Source organism: Hylobates moloch, unplaced genomic scaffold (genome assembly GCF_009828535.3).
Source record: "Hylobates moloch isolate HMO894 unplaced genomic scaffold, HMol_V3 SCAFFOLD_37, whole genome shotgun sequence".
Classification (NCBI taxonomy): domain Eukaryota; kingdom Metazoa; phylum Chordata; class Mammalia; order Primates; family Hylobatidae; genus Hylobates; species Hylobates moloch.
Genome location: NW_026652312.1, coordinates 1,105,511 through 1,127,528, shown reverse-complemented (window position 1 = coordinate 1,127,528; position 22,018 = coordinate 1,105,511).

Here is a 22,018-nt window from a genome sequence, read left to right as displayed (position 1 = left end):
ATGTCTGTGACTTTTTAAAAAAAGTGATTCTTGCAAATTTTGTTAACTAACAAGGCTATTGTAAAATATTTTTTGGGGAAAGGAAAAAGATATTGAAAAGCTCAAATAATTTGAATGGCCGAAACAACCTTGAAAACAAAAAGGAAGATCAAATTTAAAGGACTCATAATACCTAATTTCAAGACTTACTACCAAAATAGGTAATAAAGATAGTATTTTATTGGTATAAACATAGACAAATAGATCAATAAAAAGGAATAGGGAGTCCAGAAATAGACTCTGGACAACTGATTTAAGTTAATTTATTAGGTAAAGGAATATTTTTAATATGTTCTTAGAACAACAGGACAGAAATTTTAAATTTTAAAGACTTCTAATTTACCTTTTTTTCTTCCTTCAGAACTTATGTTTTGTTGTTGTGGACAAAGATTTCTCGGACAGAACAACAATAAAACATAAGTTCTGAAGGGAAAAAAATGGTAAATTAGAAGTCTTTAAAATTTAAAATTTCTGTCCTGTTCATCAAAACGCCAATAAGAAAATTATATGAACGCCACAGACTGTGAAAAATATTTGCAGCACACGTCTGACAAAAGCATTTGCTTCCAGAATATAGAAAAACGTTTATAAATCAATAAAATTACAAACGAACAATGTGGCAAAAAATGAGCACAAGATTTGAACAGATACTTTACAAAGGAAGATCTATGAATGGACAATAAACACATAAAAATATGTTTAATATCATTTGTTAGAGAAGTGCAAATTATAACTACAATGACATACAGTTTCACATCAACTAGAATGACTAAATCAAAGTGACTAACAAAGGCAACTACTGCTTAGGATTTGCAGCAAGCAGTCATCTCATACATTATTGAAATAATGGGAGTATAAAATGATTCAACATTTTTGGAGAAATGTTTTTTACTTATTTATGATATTAACCATACATCTATGCCATGACCCAGGCATCCAAAAGGAAAAAATACACAAACACGCATAGAAATTGGAATTTTATTCAATAATTTAAAGAATGAACTACTGATAGGCACAATGATTTTCTGGGCCTGTTGTGGGGTGGGGGTAGGGGGGAGGGATAGCATTAGGAGATATACCTAATGTAAATGACGAGTTAATGGGTGCAGCACACCAACATGGCACATGTATACATATGTAACAAACCTGCACGTGGTGCACAGGTACCCTAGAACTTAAAGTATAATAAAAAAATACATATATAAAAAAAAAAGTCAAATGTCTCTAAGTAAATCTAAAATTCAGTATAATAAACATCAAAATACCAACAAGACTTTATGTGATATTTTGTAATACAGTGTAAATAAAACATTTCTACATGAAAAAAAGAAAAATCAAGACACAAAAGAGTGCATACTAAATGATTCATTTATGCAAAATATAAAAACAGACAAAATTACTCTAAACTGAGGGCAATTTGGTAATAGTTGATGGAGCACTGGAGAATAGAATTGACTGGAAGGGAATATAGGGGACTTCCCCAGGAGATGGAAAGTTAATCTTGTTGTAAGTGGTCTTTACAGGTCATATGTCATTGTCAAAGCTCTTTGTTCTGACCAGTTAGATTTGCACATTTTTTATGTTAAATATATCTCAATGAAAATAATCAGAGAATTTTAAATATTCTGTGTGAAGTTTAAATAGAGCAACTTAGCCTGGGTGGCATTAGGCCAGCTAAATAGAATAAACTTGCACTTTTTTATTACTTGGCATTTTAATTATAGTTTTATCATACATTACCTTTAGATATGCCCCCAAATAGCTACAGAAGCTTTTTGATAAAAAGGCATGACAGATATGAAGGAGACTTAGCGAGCATCTTGAAAGAGAAGCAGTATATCATAATAATGGAAATAACTGGTCATGTCTTTCGGAAATAAAAAGAAAAAACCCTTTCATGGAAAAATATATTTTTATAAAAATAATCTTATCTCTCAAGCATTAGTTTCTCTTGAGATATTTAAAACAAGCCCAGGAAAGGCATATTTATATTTCTAAATAAGAATAACCAAATAGCTCACTTTTGGTCTGAGAATTGGTATTCTAAGATGTATTACCACATACCATGTTTTGGTTGATTTATAACAAGGCTTTGAGCTTAGAGGTTTACCAAAAACATGCCCACACAGTCTTAGTTCTGGCAATCAGATTGCTTGCATTATAATTAGATAAGAATTTAATAATATTAAATAAAGTTGAGTAGAAAAACACCACAGATAAATTAGACAAATAGGATTTATAATATTTCACTTATAATATAAAAGCTACAACATTATTTAGTAATATGCTTGAGTTTTCAGAATCAGAATAACCAGAATAGAATTGTTATCTAACTGGAATAAGAATTTGAAAATGAAAACCCATAAAATTTTAGAAATAATCGTTGATTTGCAACAGGACCCAGATTTTTAAATGAGTTCGCTTTTGTACCCGTCTTCACATGGCCACACTGGGACTCTACAGAGGAACATGAAACTTGTTAAAAATAAAAGACCAATGAGTCACTCTCCAGGGGGATAAAAATAGAAGGATACTGACAGACATAATCTGCAAGAAAATTAGTTCAGCAGCAGGTAGCAGAAAAAAAAAGTTTTAATTGTCAAATATGCAGAAAAGTAATAGGAACTGAAGAGGGAGCAGTTTTATGGAAAAATAGCTGGGCTCACTAACATGAAGAGAGTACACATCAAATGAAACGGGAATTATACAAGGTTGTTTTTTTTTACCTTCTAATCAAATAAGTGTCTTTCAGAAAATATGACTGATTAATTATGAATCAATTCTAATGTGCAAATAATTCTTCTTGGCATTAATTAAAGAGAAATTGCCCTTTACTTAAAAAAAAAGTGCAGAATGTCAGAATGGAACTAGCTGGCACTAATATATCATAAATTGTAAGAAAAATAATAAAAAATGTTATTATGTAAAGTAGATAGAGGGAAAGGATTTAAACTACTCTTAAGTTACTTTTGTTTGTTTGTTTTGACTTTAAGGCTCTTTTACAGTTCCTTCGAGCAGTTGTATTTCTTTCACCTTGGTAGAGGACGAGTGTATGTTCTAGTTTTATAGCTGACTTACAGGAAAGACTTTCTTTTTTTAACTTTATTTTCAAACCCAAAGGCATTTTAGAAGTAGTTTAATTGTGTAGAAATGAATTATCTCCTTTGTGGTGCTCTAAGCATCTCGGTTATCATCCTCCAAATTACTTTTGTAATTTCAAAAAAGGAAAGAGATAGCTGAAAGTCAGATATGTTCATTTTTCTGTTGATTTTTCTGTTTTGTGCAATTATACAAATATGCTCAAACTTCATTTAATTTTAAACTATTTAAATGGTATCAAAATATATAATATAAAATCCATAACTTTAGCAAATATTTTCCATTAAAATAAACTAATGTTCCACAAAGACACTTAATTTTCTTGGTCTATCAATATTTATGCCTCTAGAAAATCCCTAATTTATTGCTCTAGTCCAGTAGAAAGTTAGCAACATTGTTGTTTACTCACTAAAAATTTAACAAAGAAAAAAAGAAACATTAATTTTTCTCTGAAAACTTATAGCAATAAACCCATTGTTTATTTCTGTGAAGATCTTGTTCACAGCAAATATTTATTGTGCTTCAGGTTTATTAATGTAACACCTTTCCTTCTGTCTCCCTTCCTTCCTTCCTTCCTTCCTTCCTTCCTTCCTTCCTTCCTTCTTCCTGTCTTTCTGTCTTCCTTTCTTTGTTTCTTTTGAAAGAGTCTCACTGTGTTGCCCAGGCTGGAATGCAGTGGCTCACTGCAACCTTTGCCTCCTGGGTTGGAGTGATCCTCCTGCCTCAGCCTCCCGAGTAGCTGGGACTACAGGCATGTGTCACCACACCCAGCTAATTTTTGTACTTTTAGTAGAGACAGGGCTTCACCATGTTGGCCAGGCTGGCCTTGAACTCCTGACCTCAAGTGATCCGCCCGCCTCGGCCTCCCAAAGTGCTGGGAGTACAGGCGTGAGCCACTGCGCCCGGCCTAATGTAACAGATTTCTTAACTGACTAGTGTATAACAAAAATTTTTGAAGGACCAAAGTCTATGCCATGCAGTGGCTCACAGATTAGGCAGAGGGCACATGAGGAGAGGTGTAAATCCAACATTAGAGCAACAAAAAAATGATGAAATCAAAATATGGAAACAAGGGAGAGGGTTCTGACATGCTAGACAATGCCAGTAATGTTGTTTTTTGTTTTTCCATTTTTTCTTTTTGGTTTTTTTTGTTTTCGTTTTTGTTTTGTCTTTTATTTTTCCCCAAAGGAAAAAGGAGTTTACTGAGAAGCTTGGAAAGAGGGAAGGAGATGGGACAGAGGACATTTCCAGCAGAGGAAACAGAATGTGTAAAAACATGATAAACGTGAAAGAGACTGACACGGGGCACATATTGGTGACTAATGACTCAGGCAGGCTGCACCAGGGGTCCCAGCTCAGTGGCGAAGGATGAATCTTCCCTGATAGAGAGAGAACAATAAAATCTCATAGACTGCATTGAAGGCACTACAGTTTATCTTGAAACACATAGGAGGGACCATTTTTCAGAGGCCAATTAGGGGAGAATCAGGTAGTGAACTCTGTAAGAAAGGATAGTTGCAAGTAGTAGAGTGGTCAGCAGAATTAAATCTTACCGAGGCATCAGGTAAAAACTGAAACAAGGTTTTTTAATTGTTGTTGGCAAGCAGGTAACTGGTGGATTTTTCTTTCAAAACTAGTAAGTGAACTCGATATAGTTTGGCGGCTTCTACTCTAATTCAACTCTAGAAATATCAGAGGAACAAAAGTGGGCATACTTAATCATAGAACTGTCTCTCTGTCTCTCTCTGACACACACATACACACACACACACACACATACTAAACTGTGAACTGTTGGGGAGGCAGAGGTGGTGGTATATCTGTTGTGTATGGGGTGGGAGGCACAGAAGCAGAAGAAGGTCAGGCACTTTGGAAGGCGGGTAAATGGGGCAGGGTTTCTAGAGAGCCACTTTGCTCGCGACAGATCATTGCCTATTCTGAGCCAACAGAACTTAGAACTAAGTAGTACCTAAATTTCCTTCTCACCCCTGTCATTCCCCCAAAGGTTAGATAATTTCAAAGACACAAAGATAAGTGAGTGAGGTAGGGTGTCAACTCGGTTTGTGTTCCTCTGTGTGTGTGTGGCAGTTGGAGAGTTGGGGAGAAGACAAACAATAAAGAAGTATAGGGCAAAATTATAAGAAGAGAAGCTCTCTGTCCTGAGGTGCATCTATCACAGCCCTGTCGCCCCTCCTTAAGGTCATCTGGAAACTCAAAAGCTAGGGTTCAGGCTTTTAAACTTCACCACTTTACACAATTATGAATATAAAAATTGATAGCCTCTCTTCATAGGCTTTTGTAGACCATCCAAACATTCTAAACTGCATACTCACCTCAGTCTCTGTCTAGCCAGCTTGCATTATTTATTGCTTAACCCGTTCAGCATCAGAAAATTATTACATCTTTACAAAAATAAAAAATAAATATAAATACATAGCATATAAATAAAATTTAAAAAACAAAATAAAAGACTGGGTCTTGCGATGTTGCCCAGGTTAGTCTCAAACTCCTAGGCTCTAACAAAACTCCCACCATGGCCTCCCAAAGTGCTGAGATTATAGGCACGAGCCACCATGCCTAGCATCATTTTAACTATTTTAAATGAATGTATAAATTAATAGAAGGCAAAGCCTTTGGAAAATGTTGGAGGACCCGGGATGTTAATAGATAATAACAGTGGGAAAGGCTAGAAGGTGTTATAGCTGGTTATCATTCATTAAAGGAGTAGAGAATTTTACAGAGGGCTAGAAAAGCTGTATTTTAGAGTGGGCTATCTTGACTTTACTAAAACTATTCACAGCTGATTCCAGCCCCAAGGTACATGAGAAGTAGTGATAAGGCATATAGGTAGAATAATTTTTTGAAGAGGTTAAGAGGATGATAATATTTCTTGGAAATACAAGTTAATGGGGACAGAGTATTAAGGGTAAGTGGGGAGTTAGTGCTAGGAGGATGGTGGGCAGGAACGTTTGGAAATGTAAATGAAGGTACTGTGAAGGTGTGAAGGAACTTGCATGTGGGTTATAGCTTAAGGATGACAAGAATCATTCATTTAATGTAAAAGAAACATTTATGGGGCACCTAGGAAGTAAAAGCAAAATAGTGATATATTTTCAAATTTTAGGGGTCTGGCAAGCCAGTGGCAGTGGGCAATTATTCCAAGCATCACATTAACAAATGCATACATACAAACCAATAAGTATCTGACCAAATGAAGAGAAAAAAATATAAAAATACAAAATAAATTATGCTATAACAGCATAATAAGGAAGAGATTTTGACCTCAGACCTCAGAGTAAGAAGGAGTTACCTACGGGGAGAAAGGAGGCAACAGATAAAACAACATGCACACCATGGTGTTGCAGGGAAAATGGCCCATTCCAGAAGTTCACAGAGGGACAATATGACTGGTGGCCAGAAGACCAGCAGGTGGAGTCATAGAAGAAAAAAGCCTAGACAGAAAGCAAGGACCGGGCCATAGAGAGGTATTTTGTTTTGTTTTTAATTATATTTAAAGTTGTGGAGGATTTCAGTTTTTGTTTGTTCGCTTGTTTTTATTTTTAACTTTTTTGCTCTGCAATGAGAATGATTAAGGAGTCAGATAAAAAAGGCCAAGTTGTGTATTTTGAAAATGTACCTTGGCTGAGATATATACAAGAATGGAAAGGTGGGCAGGATGGATGAGGGAGGCCTGTCAGGATGCTAACATAGAGAGAGAGAGAGAGAGAGAGAGAGTTGCCTTGGACTAGGGTGCATTCCGTAGAAATACACAAGTTGGCAGACTCAACAAGATATTTAGGAGGGAGAATCCACAGGATTTAGTGACAGATTTGACACAGGACAGGTGTGAGGATGTGGGAGAAAGTCAAGGACCTGGTGTGGGCAGGAAGATTATGGGTTCAGTCACAGACCTGCTGAGTTTGACAAACCTTTGAAGCATCCATGGGGAGACTGCATGTTTCACTGAAGTCTTAGGTAGGGAGGATACAGAGGAAGAAAATATAGAGACCTTAGAACAGACCTTTGAGAAATTCCAACATTTGTATTAATCAGTGAAAGGGACAAAGCAGCCAGTAAGATGGGAAAAAACCAGACTGTGTGATATTTAAAACTAAGGGAAGAGACTTTTCTTTTTCCTTTTTTAATCAGCTTTATTGAGGCACTATTGATAAATACAATTTATAAGTTTAAGGTGTACAGTGATGATTTCATATACAAATATATTGTGAAATGATTACCACTATCAAGCTAGTTAATACATTTATCATTTCACCTAATTACCTTTTTTTTGTTTGCTTTATAGTGAGAACATACAATATCTATTCTCTTAGCAAATTTCAGGTATTGTTAACTAGAGTCACCATGCTATACTGTATAATATCTATTCTCTTAGCATATTTCAGGTATTGTTAACTATAGTCACCATGCTATACATTAGATTTCAAAATGTATTCATCTTATAACTAAAAGATTATACCCTTTGAGCAATCAATAAGCAATGAATGGTCAACAGTGTCCCAAACCACTGAGAGGTCTATTAAAATAAGTCCTGGAAAATTTCCCATGCATTTTAGCCTCTTAAAAGCAACTGGTGCTATTAGAAGTTATAATGAAGTATATTAATGAGAGAGTAGGAAATGGGAAAATAGAAACTGCACATACAAATTTCAGGGATTTTGCTATGAGAAGGTGATACATAGCAAGTAGTGGGAATGAAATGATTGTTTTAAGCACATGAGACACTCGAGCATGTGTAAACATCTTAGATAAATCCGGATGAGAGGCAGTGGATGAAAATCTGGGGGGAAGGATGAATAATAAGTAGAGAGAGGATTGTGAAAGGTGAGAAGGATAGGTTTTAGAGTCCAGGAGGGGGACTTTCTATGTGTAGAAGAGATGCTCCTTTACATACAGAGATGAGTTTTTAGGGTTCATGTAAAGTTTGCTAGCAGGGCGTTAAAGAATGTTTATATCAAATGAAAACCCAGGTCAACCACTAAGAACGTGTTGCGTGCAGCCAAGGGAATTTCATGGTAGCCTGGTGTCCGCCAAGCTGCTCCTTCTAGAACATGGAAAAGATCTTTCCTAATACCCCACAGCACAACAGAGATCAGGCTGTAGGTGGCATACTCTAAAACTATAATACAAATTTAATGTACTCTCTCACAGACACACACACACACACACACAATCCTAAGAAAAAAAAATAACAAGTCACAGGCATGGCAGCTATAATCCATGTTTAGAAAAAAATCCACCCCTCTAGGTTCATATTTATGTTAGTGTATATACCTTATGCAATATGACATCTCAGCCTTAAGCAACTGCATAATCAAATGAGTCCAACAAAGTTTCCCTGCTCCTTCTAGGCAACCTATTATATTACACAAAATATATTCATTTAATTAATAACATTCTATAATTGTTTAGTTTTCAAACATTGAAGTGACTCGGGCATTTGAGATCATTTAATTTTACTTACATTTGTTTAAATTAACATAGTCATTACTTTTTCATAGTATGTTATGCAAATCCTATTTGTAGCAATATATATACGATGATGAAATGCAACTGAGCATTTTTTAAAAACACTTTTATTTTAGGTTCAGGGGTACCTTTGCAGGTTTGTTGTACAGATTATTTTGTCACCCAGGTACTAAGCCTAGTACCCAATAGTTATTTTTTCTGATCCTCTCTCTCCTCCCATCCTCCACCCTCAGGTAGGCTTGAGTGTGTGTTGTTCCCCTCATCGTGTCCATGTGTTCTTATCATTTATCTCCCCCTTAAAAGCGAGAACAAGCGGTATTTGGTTTTCTGTTCCTGCATTACTTTGCTAAGAATAATGGCCTCCAGTTCCATCCATGTTCCGAATGCAAAAGACATGGATCTCATTCTTTTTTTGTGGGAGTATAATATTCCATGCTGTATACATACCACATTTTCTTTATCCAATCTACCATGGATGGGCATTTAGGTTGATTCCATGTCTTTGCTATTGTGAATAGAGCTGCAATGAACATACACATGCATGTATCTTTATGGTAGAATGATTTGTATTCCCTTGGGTATATACCCAGTAATGGAATGGCTTAAAACAGACATTAAATGGCTATCTAACCAAAAATATTATTAACTACCATGCCTGGCTCAGCATAGTTGTTATTAACAGAATAAAACAAACAAATATTTTTAAATGCAACAAAATGTCCTAAAAGATTTTTAAAACAATGTAGAGATAGAAAATTTGGAAATAATGGATGGCTGACAGAAGTATAATTTCAAAACTTGTGTTTGCTTTGCAATTTTTAAACAAATGTTAAACATTTTTTCCAATCCTAAAGGAAGATATACAACATATGGAGGGACTTTTAGTCCAGGGAAGACAATGGGATAGTAAGTGAGCACCTGGCTAGCCCAAATGAATCAGATCTAATCCCAGATAGAAAGCACTTGCAGGTAGAGAGGGAAAATTATTTTTGTTATCATTTTTGTCCTCACAGAAATTCTCTGAGAAAGATAAAACATGAACTGTCTCCCCATGTCCAGCTCCTATAGTTAATCTCCACCTGTCCCTCAGTGCACTGCTCCCAGAACCACAGGACTCAGGGCTGGCAAGGGTCCTGCAGATCATTTTTATGAATTCTTCTGTTTCACAGACAATGAAACTCATCCTGGGAATAAATGGGGTTGCTCAAGGACACTGCTTTATTGACATCAAAGTCACTGAAGAACCCAGATGTCCTGATATTAAATGAAGAACACTTTTAACTCCGACTTGGTGTTTACTTATGAAAACTGATTGTAATAAACCAAAGTATTTAATTTCTATTCCTCTATTTCTATAACAATTTGAGATAAGTGAAAACACTTGCTCATGAACTAAAGCCCGGCAAATATTGTCCATATATAATGTTGCTCACAGGTAAACATTAAGATTAGTAATCAGGTAACATTAAAATTACAACCAATCAATTTGATAAGATTAAGTGAAACATTTACTTGAAGAAATCCCTATTGTCATTTTGCTTACCTAAAAAATTAACCACACTTTACACAAAAATTATTAACAATGATATTAATTACTTGTCGTTTTTTATTGTTGCTACACACATTTAGCAATTTTAAGCAACAAAAATTTATGATCTCGCAGTTCTGCAGGTCTCAATTTTATTGTTGACACAGTTGGTTCCTCTATTTTGGATTTCACGAGGCTGAAGTTACGATGTTGCCTTGCAGGGTTTTCTTGAAAGGCTCTAGGGAAGAATCTGCTTCCTAGCTCATTCAGTTTGTTAATAAAAATCTAGTTCCTTATGGTTGTAGGATAGAGGTCCCCATCTTCTTGCTGGCTGGCAGCTAGAGGTCTTCCTTATCTCCTAGAAGAAGCATCCTCACAAGTGGGCCCTGCATCTCAGAGCCAGCATGTCAAATCATTTTCATTCTTGGAATTGCTCTGAGTCTCTTTCTGCCGCATTTCTCTTCAGCCTTCTTCTTCTAGGTGGAGACTGTTCTCTGATTTCAAGTGCTCATGGGATTTGATTAAGCCCACACAAATAGTTTGGGATAATTTTGCTACTTTAAGTTCCATGGTTTTATTACATCTGTAAAGTCTTTTCTGCTATGTAAGGTAACATATTCACAGATACTAGGAATTGATACAAGGACACCTTTGAGGGCCATTATTCTTGTTACTACAATTACCTGATTCCAGAAGGAAATATAATAGCCCTTACCAAAATGTCACTGCTGTGTAATATCTTATGTATTGGAGCCTAAAGCCCAGTTTCCAGTCTCACCTTATCCCACCTCTATTTCCTGCCTCTTCAGTTCTTACTTGTGATCTTTTACCAATATTACTGATTGGTTAGTCCACACACATACACAAATACTATGGAAACATGCTGTGACTCTTTTAAGACATAAGTATGGATAAAATGGTGAACAATCAATCCAGTGTTAGGTGAAACTGGAACTCATTGGTCAACAAGCCCCAGTAAGAACTGGCTATTAACACCTGGTCAGCATGATTGGGAGTCTCTAGTAAAGTGTCACAGGGCTTGGACTTTTTCTGTGCTGGTGCCATGAAGAGGGTGAAGACATTGTCCTCATATTTGTACATGATCTGATATTGGGCACAAAAATGATAAAACAATCCAGATTCAAGCTTATTTCACTAAGCTGGACTGATTGAACACCAAATTAATCAGGAATGAACATTATGTCACACATAATGCCACACTAATAACAAGATAGGATATGATCTGATAGGAAAACTTATGAAAATCTTCAGAGAGTTTTAGTCTGCACCATGTTTTCACTTTTAAAAGACTCTCTAAAATGGTTCTCGTGAAAATCTGCAATGGCTCCTCAGTAACCTATTTCTCTTTAAATAACTGAAACAGAGAAAGAGTATGTTACTTTATATTTCCAGAGTGTTGGAGGTAGTGGACTCAAAGCATTTGCTTTCCTAAGAGGTTTAATATGTGTCTTATAATAATTAGAGAGAATTGAGCAGAGACCTGTTCTTCACACCCTCTCTAATTACCACTACTTGAAGCAAATTAGAATGAATCCAACTGTTTCTTACCTTGTCAAAGGCTATATTGAGGACAGGAATAATTAATTTTCAAATGGAATGGATTTCTAAAGCTTTCATGTGGGTTGAATGCAAATTATATCTTAAAATATAATGTGCTATAACTTTGCTATCAAAAATGCCATTTTCACCACATTTTCCAGAAAATCAAATAATTTTATTACTTTTATATCACCTTCTTTACTTCTATATACTAGAAATATAAATGATAAATGAATAATCAATATGAAAGCACGAAAAACTATTGTTAAAAAGATTCTCTTAGTTAGTATTTCCCATAGCATGTATGACCCACTCAAAATAAATGTTTACTATATAAAATTTTTATTTATAAAGAATGTATTCAGTGATTATTTATATATCTATAATATGTATATAATGCATATACATATTGTAGGTAATAATATATAATATATTATATTATATTATACATATTATAGATATATATTTGCTTTACAAAGTGAGTCTTGAGAAAATATTGTAACATAATTAGCTTCTCCAATGAATGTACTGTATGATTTGGTTTAAATTTAATTTGTACAATTTTAAGGCAAGACATTAATTTTTAAGTAATATATATCTCTTTGGGCATACCGTCCAAATACAAAGATAACAAAATAATGCAAAATTTGTGATTAATTATTTTTAGGAATGTATATTCATATTTAACTGCAGAAGCAATTAAAGATCATTCAAAATTTGGGATTTTTTTTCTGGAAATGTGGTTGAGTTAAACTATTGATAAACTATGCTTCACTTACATTTGGTGAAGTCTCCTGTTTTTTCCTGTCAACGGCTATTTTAAAATACTGCTATTTATTTAAGTCCCTGAGCTCCCCACTTCCAACCTATGTATTTCTCCTTATTAGTTTTACCTGATACCTACACACTGAGCTCTAATAACAATGGTATATGTGAGCATTCCAGGTTCCAGAAATGGATAACTCTCTCTGTACCTATTTTCATACTTGGCTCATCATCATTAACTGTAGTGATAAACACTAGTTTCTGGACAATAAAAGACCACAATTTAGACTTTGATAAACTCATCAAAATCACATTGTTCAGTCAATTCTCTATAAAACCAACTGAAGTTTTCTTGGAAATAACCTCAGTCTCACTGAATACACATGATCTTCAACCTAAAGTGACCAAACACATCCATTTAGCCTTATGCTTAAAATATTCCCACTATGCCTGGCCCCTGTGGCTTTCAGTCCTTGAAGAATGTTTTTACTCCAATCTGTAATCCACCTCCTCATCTCTCTTTATTTTCCACTGCTATATAATCTCCCCAGAGTATCACCTCTACTTTTGTGCCATGGCCTTAGCATTCTCATCTCCTGGCTTTCATGAATTGTTAACAGCACTGTACTATTCTTATGTCCTTCTCTTATTTCTGTAGAGGAGCATTCTTTTTTCTACCAAAGACCCAACCATACTATTAATGTCACTCCTTTAGTAGTATGGTTTCTGAAGTTCAGATCCATTTTGACTCCCCATTACCCTCTCTCTTATGTACTTTAAATTTTCCCTTCTTCCCCTTCATTCTGACTTCTTCCTAAGAATTTAACATACTCAAGTCCATATGACCTTAAAATAAAAAGCAAATAAAATTAACAACGTCAGCAACAGCTTGCTTATCTCCAGATACTGTGTCGGGTTTCCCATCCCTTGACAGCCAACCTTTCCTGGATGATAATTCTTCACTTCTCTACCTCCTGGAATAAAAAAGGCATTACCACGACTACAACAAAGCCACCTTTCCTTCTCTGACGATACCTCCATCTCACAATCATCAAATTTAAAGTCTGTTCTTAAGCCCTTAACATTATGGAAAATGTCAGAAAAAGCTAATACTGAAAGGATGAAATACTTTTGAGTCAGACCACAGGGCCAAAATCCTGGCTGTGCCACTCATTATGGATGCAACTTGAGCAAGTGACTTACATTTCTGAGCTTACTTTCCCCATCAGTAAAGTGCACATGAAAAAAGTGCCTCGTAGTGTTGTTGTGGAGTTATGACATTCAAATAGTGGCACATAATCACCTAATGCTATTATTGAATTCCTTCTTCCTACTACATGCATTAAAATATGTATTGTACTGTGTGTCAAACTGTTGCATGTATTACATGTGACTGGTGGGGGGAATGGTAGATGAAATATGTATATGGGCAAAAAAAGAATGTGTTCCTTCTGCTTTCTCCTGACTGTCCACCTACTGTCACCTATTTTCTGATTAAATGTTGAAATGCCTTGTGTTATAGGCCCATGCATCTTTTTCTCTTGCTTCTTATACAGCAGTCTGCTATTTCATTCAATAGGTTTCTATTGTGTGCTCATCAAGTACCAAGAATTTTACCATCTGCTAGAAATAGTGGAAAAAGAAAGACAAGATTCTTTATCTCACAGTTATCACATGCTAGTGTGAGGAGAGATTAAATAAGCAAACAAATAAAGGAAAATGATAATATCATAAGTGCTATGAAGCAGATAAACCAACACGCTCTTATGTCACAATGACTAAAGAAGGCTGGTCACTCTCTCAAAAAAGGTTGCACTGAGCTGACACTTTCATGATAAGTAGTTGTTGACCAGGAGAAGAAAGGGAGACAAAGCATTCCAGGTAAAGGAATCACCAAATACAAAAGTCTTAATGGAGCTATGAACTTGGCATGTTGAGAAACAGAAAGCTGAAGAAGTTCGAATTTGTAAATAAAGAAGTAGGGACAATGGTAGATGAAACATGTAACTCAGACTTGAAGTCATTCTGAGTGCGTAATAAGAAGGTGAAGGAAGTTTTAGATCATGTAAATGTTTATGATTAGATTTGTTTTGACAACATTACACTGACCTGCTCACTGAAGAACAGACTGTATAAGGGCCAGAGTAAGAGCTAGAAGTTCTGGGAGAAGGATATGACAATAATTCAGGAAAGAAGAGGTGTTTACTTGGAATTGAGAAGTAACAATGAAGATAGAGAAAAAATGGACAGACACTGAATCTGTTTTTTAAATAGAGATGAAATGTTTTGCTAATAGCTTGGATATGGGAGATTAATAAATGGAAGGAATCAAAGACAAGTCTAGGGTTTGGAGTTTGAGCATCTAGGGAAATGCTATTGCTTGGAGGAATACATTAAAGTAGTGGTCATTAAGAATTTTGTTTTGGCCATGTTAAATATACAGTGCATATGAGATACCCATTGGAAAATCACAGGCAGCAAGCATGTGAGTTTGGAAATCAGTGGAGTTATCAAGATGGAAGTACACATTTGAGAATCATCAGCTTAAAAACCCGTGTGACAGATAAGATCAAATATTGAAAAGCATAGTACTGAGTCCTAGGGCACGTCATCATTTATCAGAGCCAGCCAAGAAGACAGGACTCTAATAGTCAATGTTGTAAGAAGGCAATTCAGTCCAGATGCCTCTTCTGAAGTTCAGATCCATTTTTACCTCAATCTATCTAAAAGTAAATACATGTTCCTCTGAACCAAACCAGAGAGTCATCCTTAATAATGTCCTCTCCCTGACAACTCACATTCAGTCTATTTCCTAGTCCAATCAATTCTACCTCCCAAATATCTATTGAATATAGTGTCTCTGTCTCTGTCTCTCTCATTTCAATGATTCTGTTTTGGTTTCTACCCTTAATGCATCACGTGCATCAATCTTCTAAGTGATTATTGTCTCCACTCTGCTGGTTTCAGTCCATCCTTCCTCTATTCTTAAGGGTATTTCAAAGTGTAAAATTTATTTTTATCATTCTCTTCTTAAAAGACTTTGATGAACCTATTGACTTTAAGATTTCAAATTTCAAACTCTTGCATAGTTTTATGATCCTGTGTAATTTGAATAATGTCTCTCTTCTTTATTTGTCAAATAAATTAATAAAAATTAATAAATGAGTGGATAAATAAGTTAATATGTCTTGAGGCTTCTTTATATTTTTCTCAGTATAAAATAGATTGTTGAAAAAGATGTAAAATAATAAAGAAATTTTAAAAGAAAAAGCCAAAGATGAAAAATAGAGTTTTTATTTTTACTTTCTTTCAAATTCATTGAAAATGACTGAGCATGGAGTTCATGATGGTATGAAATAAAACAAATGGTAGTTGAAGTCTGAAGTCCTTATTTAAGACAACAGAGAAAAGATCCCAAGGAAAGGCAGTTGAGCTTACAGTGACAGACTTACCATTTGAGGATCAGTTAGAAGGAAGCCAAAAAAAGAGCCTTACTAGACAAATGCCATAAGTCTTTAACAAGTCACATCTTAGTCCAGTCAATTTAAATAATCTGTTTAATTAAGTCTGTTGTAAAATTACAATAATGTAGATAATATAAAGCTAAAATTATTCTGAAAATAGTATACTATTAAAGGCATAAATATTAATAAAGTTTTTGTAGCCATTTTAATAAATATTTGACATTGTTTGAAAACACGCTATAAGAACATTTAGTGAATTTGAAATATTATACATGTATAACAATGCAAATAAAATACTTATTTTTTTACTTGATATTTTTTGAACTTTGAATATATGGAACATATCATATCTAGATATATTATTTCCATAGTCTCTTCATTTTGACTATACAATCCAATATATAACTAGATGTTCTGGGGAGCTATTCCTAAATATGTCGTATCAATTTAAGTTTTTTGTAAGTTTTCACAGGATTCCCAAGGATTCTTTAAACAAGGAAGCCATTCAATATCTATCACAAAATGTCTGGAGGAAGGTCATTTCAAGTTTAATTCATTCACTCAAGACTCTACAGCTTTTTTTTTCACTGATAAAGTCGGCAATGCCTTCACTCATGGCCTCAATATGGCTGCAATTTCAGACATCATGTCTTTATACAGCAGTACTTCAGGTGGGAATGAACAGCATGAGAGAAAAACTTCTCCATATATGACTCATATTCACAGAAGCAGACAAATTTTCACAGAAACAGATTATTTCTTATATCCTATTTGCCTGAAGAGAAACTAAAGGCTCATAAGTATTTTCATCATTAAAAAAATGAAAATAAATTAGTCCGATTAACTTAGACTGATTATGATTTATCCTTTGGGATGGGTCACATTGCCATCCAAACAAAATTAGGATTCTGAGAACAAGAATGGAGAAATAACTATTGTACCGACAACCAAAATGTTTTCCATAGTCATAAAAATGTTAAAACAAAACCATGGAGATTATTAAAACTGATATTGGTTATAGGTGTAGGTATTGTGAGAAATGCTCCTGGGTTTTAAAATAAAAAGGAAACAAAATACCCTATTTTTCTTCTTGTATTATTGCAGCACTTCTCAACCTTTCTTCAGTGCACTTACATCTTCATGATGAATTTTACCACTATGAAATGTCACTCATTATCTCTGGTAATACATTTTCTCTTGAAATCTGTTTTATCTGATATTAATATAGCTACTCCAGGTGTCTTAAGATTAGGCTCCATGATATATATATATATTTTTTTTTCTATTCTTTTAATATGTGGGTGCCTTTGTGTTTAAAGTACTTCACTTGTAACAGCTTATGGAAGGATTGATTTCTTTTACCTAGCCTGTAGTCTTTGCCTTTTAATTAAAGTTTGTAGCCTATTTATATTGTATGTAATTATTGACAGGATTGGGTTGAAGTCTATCATCTTGCTATTTGTTTTCTTTTTATCTCATCTTTTTATTTATGTGTTCCTCCTTTTCTGCCTTCTTTTGGGTGCATCGAATATGTGTTGGTGTTTCATTTGACCATGTCTGTTGGAAATGTGTTATAGGGTTTCTCTAGGAATAATAATATGCAAGCTTAACTTGTGACACAATACTCTAAACTGATGTCATACCACTTCATGTATAATATGAGAACATTACAACATTATAATTCCATTTATTTCTTTTTCCATTTTCCTATTATTGTCATATTTTCTATATGTATTATAAACTCTACAATACTACATTTTGTGAAAAAGTTTATTATTTTGAAGGCATTAATAAAAGAAAGAAAATTGGTTTCATATATGCCCACATATTTGCCATTTTTTGTGATTTTTATTTTTATTATTTTTGGTAGGTATGAGTTTTCACCTAGCATAATTTTTCTTCAGCCCAGAGACCTTCATTTAACATTTTATTACTGGTAGTGCAGATTTGCTGGCAACAAATTCTAAAAATGTTTTTATTTTGCCTTTATTTTTGAAGGATATTTTTATAGATACAAAATTGTTTTCTTTTAGCACTTAAATATTATACCATTGTCTTCTGACATGCACTATTTTCAGCGAGAAGCTAATTGATTTGTCATTGTTTCTTTATATGAAATGATTTTTTCCCTCTAGCTGCCTCAAGAGCTTTTCTTCACTTTTGTTTTCCAAAAATTTGACTATGATGTAGTTTAGTTTTTTTTTTATCCTGCTTGGGCGGATATTCAGCACATTTTCCATCATATTTGGAAACATTTTGGCCAGCATTTCTTCACATAAGTTTTGTTTCTCAACTTCTCTCTCCTCTCCTTCTGAGACTACAATTACATAATGGAAGACCACTTGACATTAATCCACATGGTACTGAAGTTTTCTTTTTAAAATATGTCTCCATTTCAGTTGGATAGTTTCTATTGGTCAGTCTTTAAGTTCCTGGATCTTTTCTTCTGCAATATTAGGCCTATCTAGTGATTTTATGAAATCATATGTTGTTGTTTTGTAGTTTTAGAATTTCCATTTAGGTGTTTTTCTATTAGTTCTATATCACAAACGAAATCTCCCAGTTTTTTCTTCACATATGGTAGCCATCTTTCCCATTAAATTATGAAAATATTTATAATGATATTTTCACATTCTTATCATTTCTGAGTTAATTTCTAACAACTGTATCTTTCTTCAGGTTATACATTATACTTTCTTGTTTTTGCATATGTTCATAACTTTTTACGGTACATTGAAGTTGTGGGTACTACTCTGCTGAGAATCCATTTTTTTTTCCATTAGAAAGTGTTGAGATTTGTTCTGGCAGTGAGTGAATTCACTAATGACTTTTTACTAATGTTTATTTAAAATATGAAAAAAGTCACATATATATTATTCAATCACATAGACAAATCGAGATTGAGGAATAATTCTGTCAAAGTGCTCCAAAAAAGTATGGTATTTGATTTTTATTTATACTAATGATTGTCTTTACTGTTGATATGTAAACTGGATTTTACCCACTGAAACAAAAGTATTTTTGCTTCTTTTAAAAAATAAAATTATACTAGAAAAAATTATCTTTGTACATAAGTTATTTAACTATAAAGCGAATTATGATTTAACTTGTTAGAAATATACTCAAACTATAAATCTTTTTATAAAATTAAAACATATAACTAAGAAAAAAACAAGGGTTGGTTTTAAGCTTTGTAGGTCAAATCTATGATAGCATTTACCCTAAGACTAAGGTAGCTCTAGTCTTAAGATACTTCCTGGGTCTCATTTGAATATACGAAATATTCTGCCATGATCTCTTCATTCTGGCTGGCCAGAAATCCCATATATTCCAGTGCTACTGGATTTCTGAGATGTTTGTTCATCTCACAGCCTTCTGCAGAGTTAGGCTTTTCTTCTGCTAGTACTCATGGAATCCCATCATGGGCACATACAGCTTATTATCTGGCTGACACTTAAGGCAACTTTTTTTTGCAGGATCCTGCCCCCGCCCTTTTTTTTTCCAATGCTAACTCATCTTTGGTACCCTACCCCATAAATCCCATAAATCCTGGACCTCAGCAACCCCGGCCTCTGATCTTTGCTTCCTCTTCCCAGAAAATCTGCTGCTCTCTGTTTGGTCTCCACTTCCCTGCGTCAAGGTTGGAAAGGTGCTCCAGGCAATAAGCTAGGGTGACTGTGGAGATCAACTCATATTCTCCCTCTCTCAAGGATCCAGTCCCTGTGTTGTCAGTTTACTCATGCTCAAAATGAATTGCTTCATATATATTATCAAGTATTATAGCTGCTTACTGTAGAAGGGTAAGTATAATACCTTTAGTTGGTAATAGCCAGTCTAGAGTTTTCTGATGCTCTTATAAATAATATAAATCCTTTGTTTCACTTTTAGCAGTTTGTCCCAGACCTCTCACCCCAATTTAGTGCAAGAAAATTCTACTTTTTATTGTACTCTAGCCATTCACATCTAACTTACTTTTATTTTAAAATAACAAACTGAAAATCAAAAAGATTTACAGGATCTACCCTTAAAATTTCTTTGGGGAATTATCTTCCCAAGAAAAAAGCCACATGAAATAAATGCAAGACATAGATTCCTGCCATTGTCTTTAGTTTTATCATTTCTAAATACTATAACTCCACCAGGATTTGAGACTCCCCACTGACAAATGTACTAAGTTAAAATCATTGCATTTATTTACGGAGGAGCTATGAATTTTGTTCAGCTATAATCCCTATGGTCATTACATCTCAAGGTGCCCTCTTTTGCCTCATTTACATCCTGAAACCTCTCCTGTTCCATAGAGACAGAGTTCAGCTCAGCCCTCTGCAGTTGCTGTTCAACAGCAAACAGTGAGTACAATGAACTGCTAACTTATAATTATTCTAAAAGAATACCATTTGCCACTGAGATAATGGCAGAGAATAATGACATTCAGGAACTTATATAATACATTACTCCTTACTTTAACCTACAATTCTAGTTAGACTGCCTTTGGTTACATATTTATTTGTGGTTATAATGTAGTTACCCAGCATGATTGACAAGGAGAAAAGAGGAGGGAAATTGGTAGAGAAAAAGTAGCCATTATACAATAGTCCTAAGACCAGTTATTCTGTCACCTTCATATTTCTTTTTTATCACCCAATGGTGCAACACATATTTCTTTTGTTTTTGTACCTATAATTCATCTTCCAGTGGGTGACTGGATGGGTGAAAGTGGCTTCGATTTATTTCTTCCCTGCTTGCCATATCACTATGTATTTATTTGGCTTGTTGTTAAAGTTCTCAGTTATACTTTCAAAAACTTTAACAGAAATTCTGACTGAATGAAAACAGCTGGAAAGATATTAGAAAATACAGTTTCAAGGAAATGTTTTCAGTGAAATGATTGCTTTCCATGGTAGGGGGCTAGGAATTTAAGCCATGAGAACCTGACAGATAACAGATTAATTATTATTAGTCCCATATTTCAAAATATCAAGTCAATAAATAATAGATTTATTTAAGCATCGTAGGTAGTTATGTATATGTTTATTGTTTATTAGTCATAATATGATGCATAAAAAAATTCTCAGTTATTAAGTTTTTTCACCACATTTTCTTCATATTGTAAACATATTACCTCTTAACTTCATTCTAGCCTATGTTCTTTTTATGCCAACCAATCATACTAACCTTTTTAATTCCTTGAGTACATGCCACAAATCACAATCTCCCTCTTTTTTTAATTTTTCTTTGCTTAGAAACCTTTCCCCATATTTCACATAGCGATTGCCTACTCATTGCCAAGTATCAGTCTAAAAAACAGATTTTGTTCACAGAATCCTTTCTTGGCATCTCTACCAAGAACAGGTCTATTTTTAGTTGCTATATACTCATATAGGATCATATACTGGGTTTCCTATATTTCTGCAATGTTCATCTTTTTATACATACTGAAAATTCTTTGAGGCAGAAGCTAGATTTATTTTATTTGCTGCCGTCTACCCTGTACCCGGTATCCAACACATTGCATTAAATGTAGTAGGCTCTCAATAAAAATAGAATACGTAGGGAACAAATAAATGAATTTTAGGATTTCCTTAAAATAATAATTTTAAAATATTGACTCCAACCTTTATGCACGTGCACACACACACACACACACACACGTGTGCACTGAAAGTCCTTTACTGTGGGGCACTGGAAGCTCTAGGATGCACTGTACTGAGCCAGAAGTTGTTGACTTGCTTACCTGTAATTGGCCAACAGTAATATTTAGTATACAAAATAGACATCGGCACAAGACCATGTAACTGACTAAAATATGATAAATTTGGCCAGGCGCGGTGACTCACACTTGTAATCCCAGCACTTTGGGAGGCCGAGGCGGGCGGATCACGAGGTCAGGAGATAGAGACCACGGTGAAACCCCGTCTGTACTAAAAATACAAAAAAATTAGCCGGGCGTGGTGGCGGGCGCCTGTAGTCCCAGCTACTCGGAGAAGCTGAGGCAGGAGAATGGCGTGAACCCGGGAGGCGGAGCTTGCAGTGAGCCGAGATTGTGCCACTGCACTCCAGCCTGGGCGACAGAGCG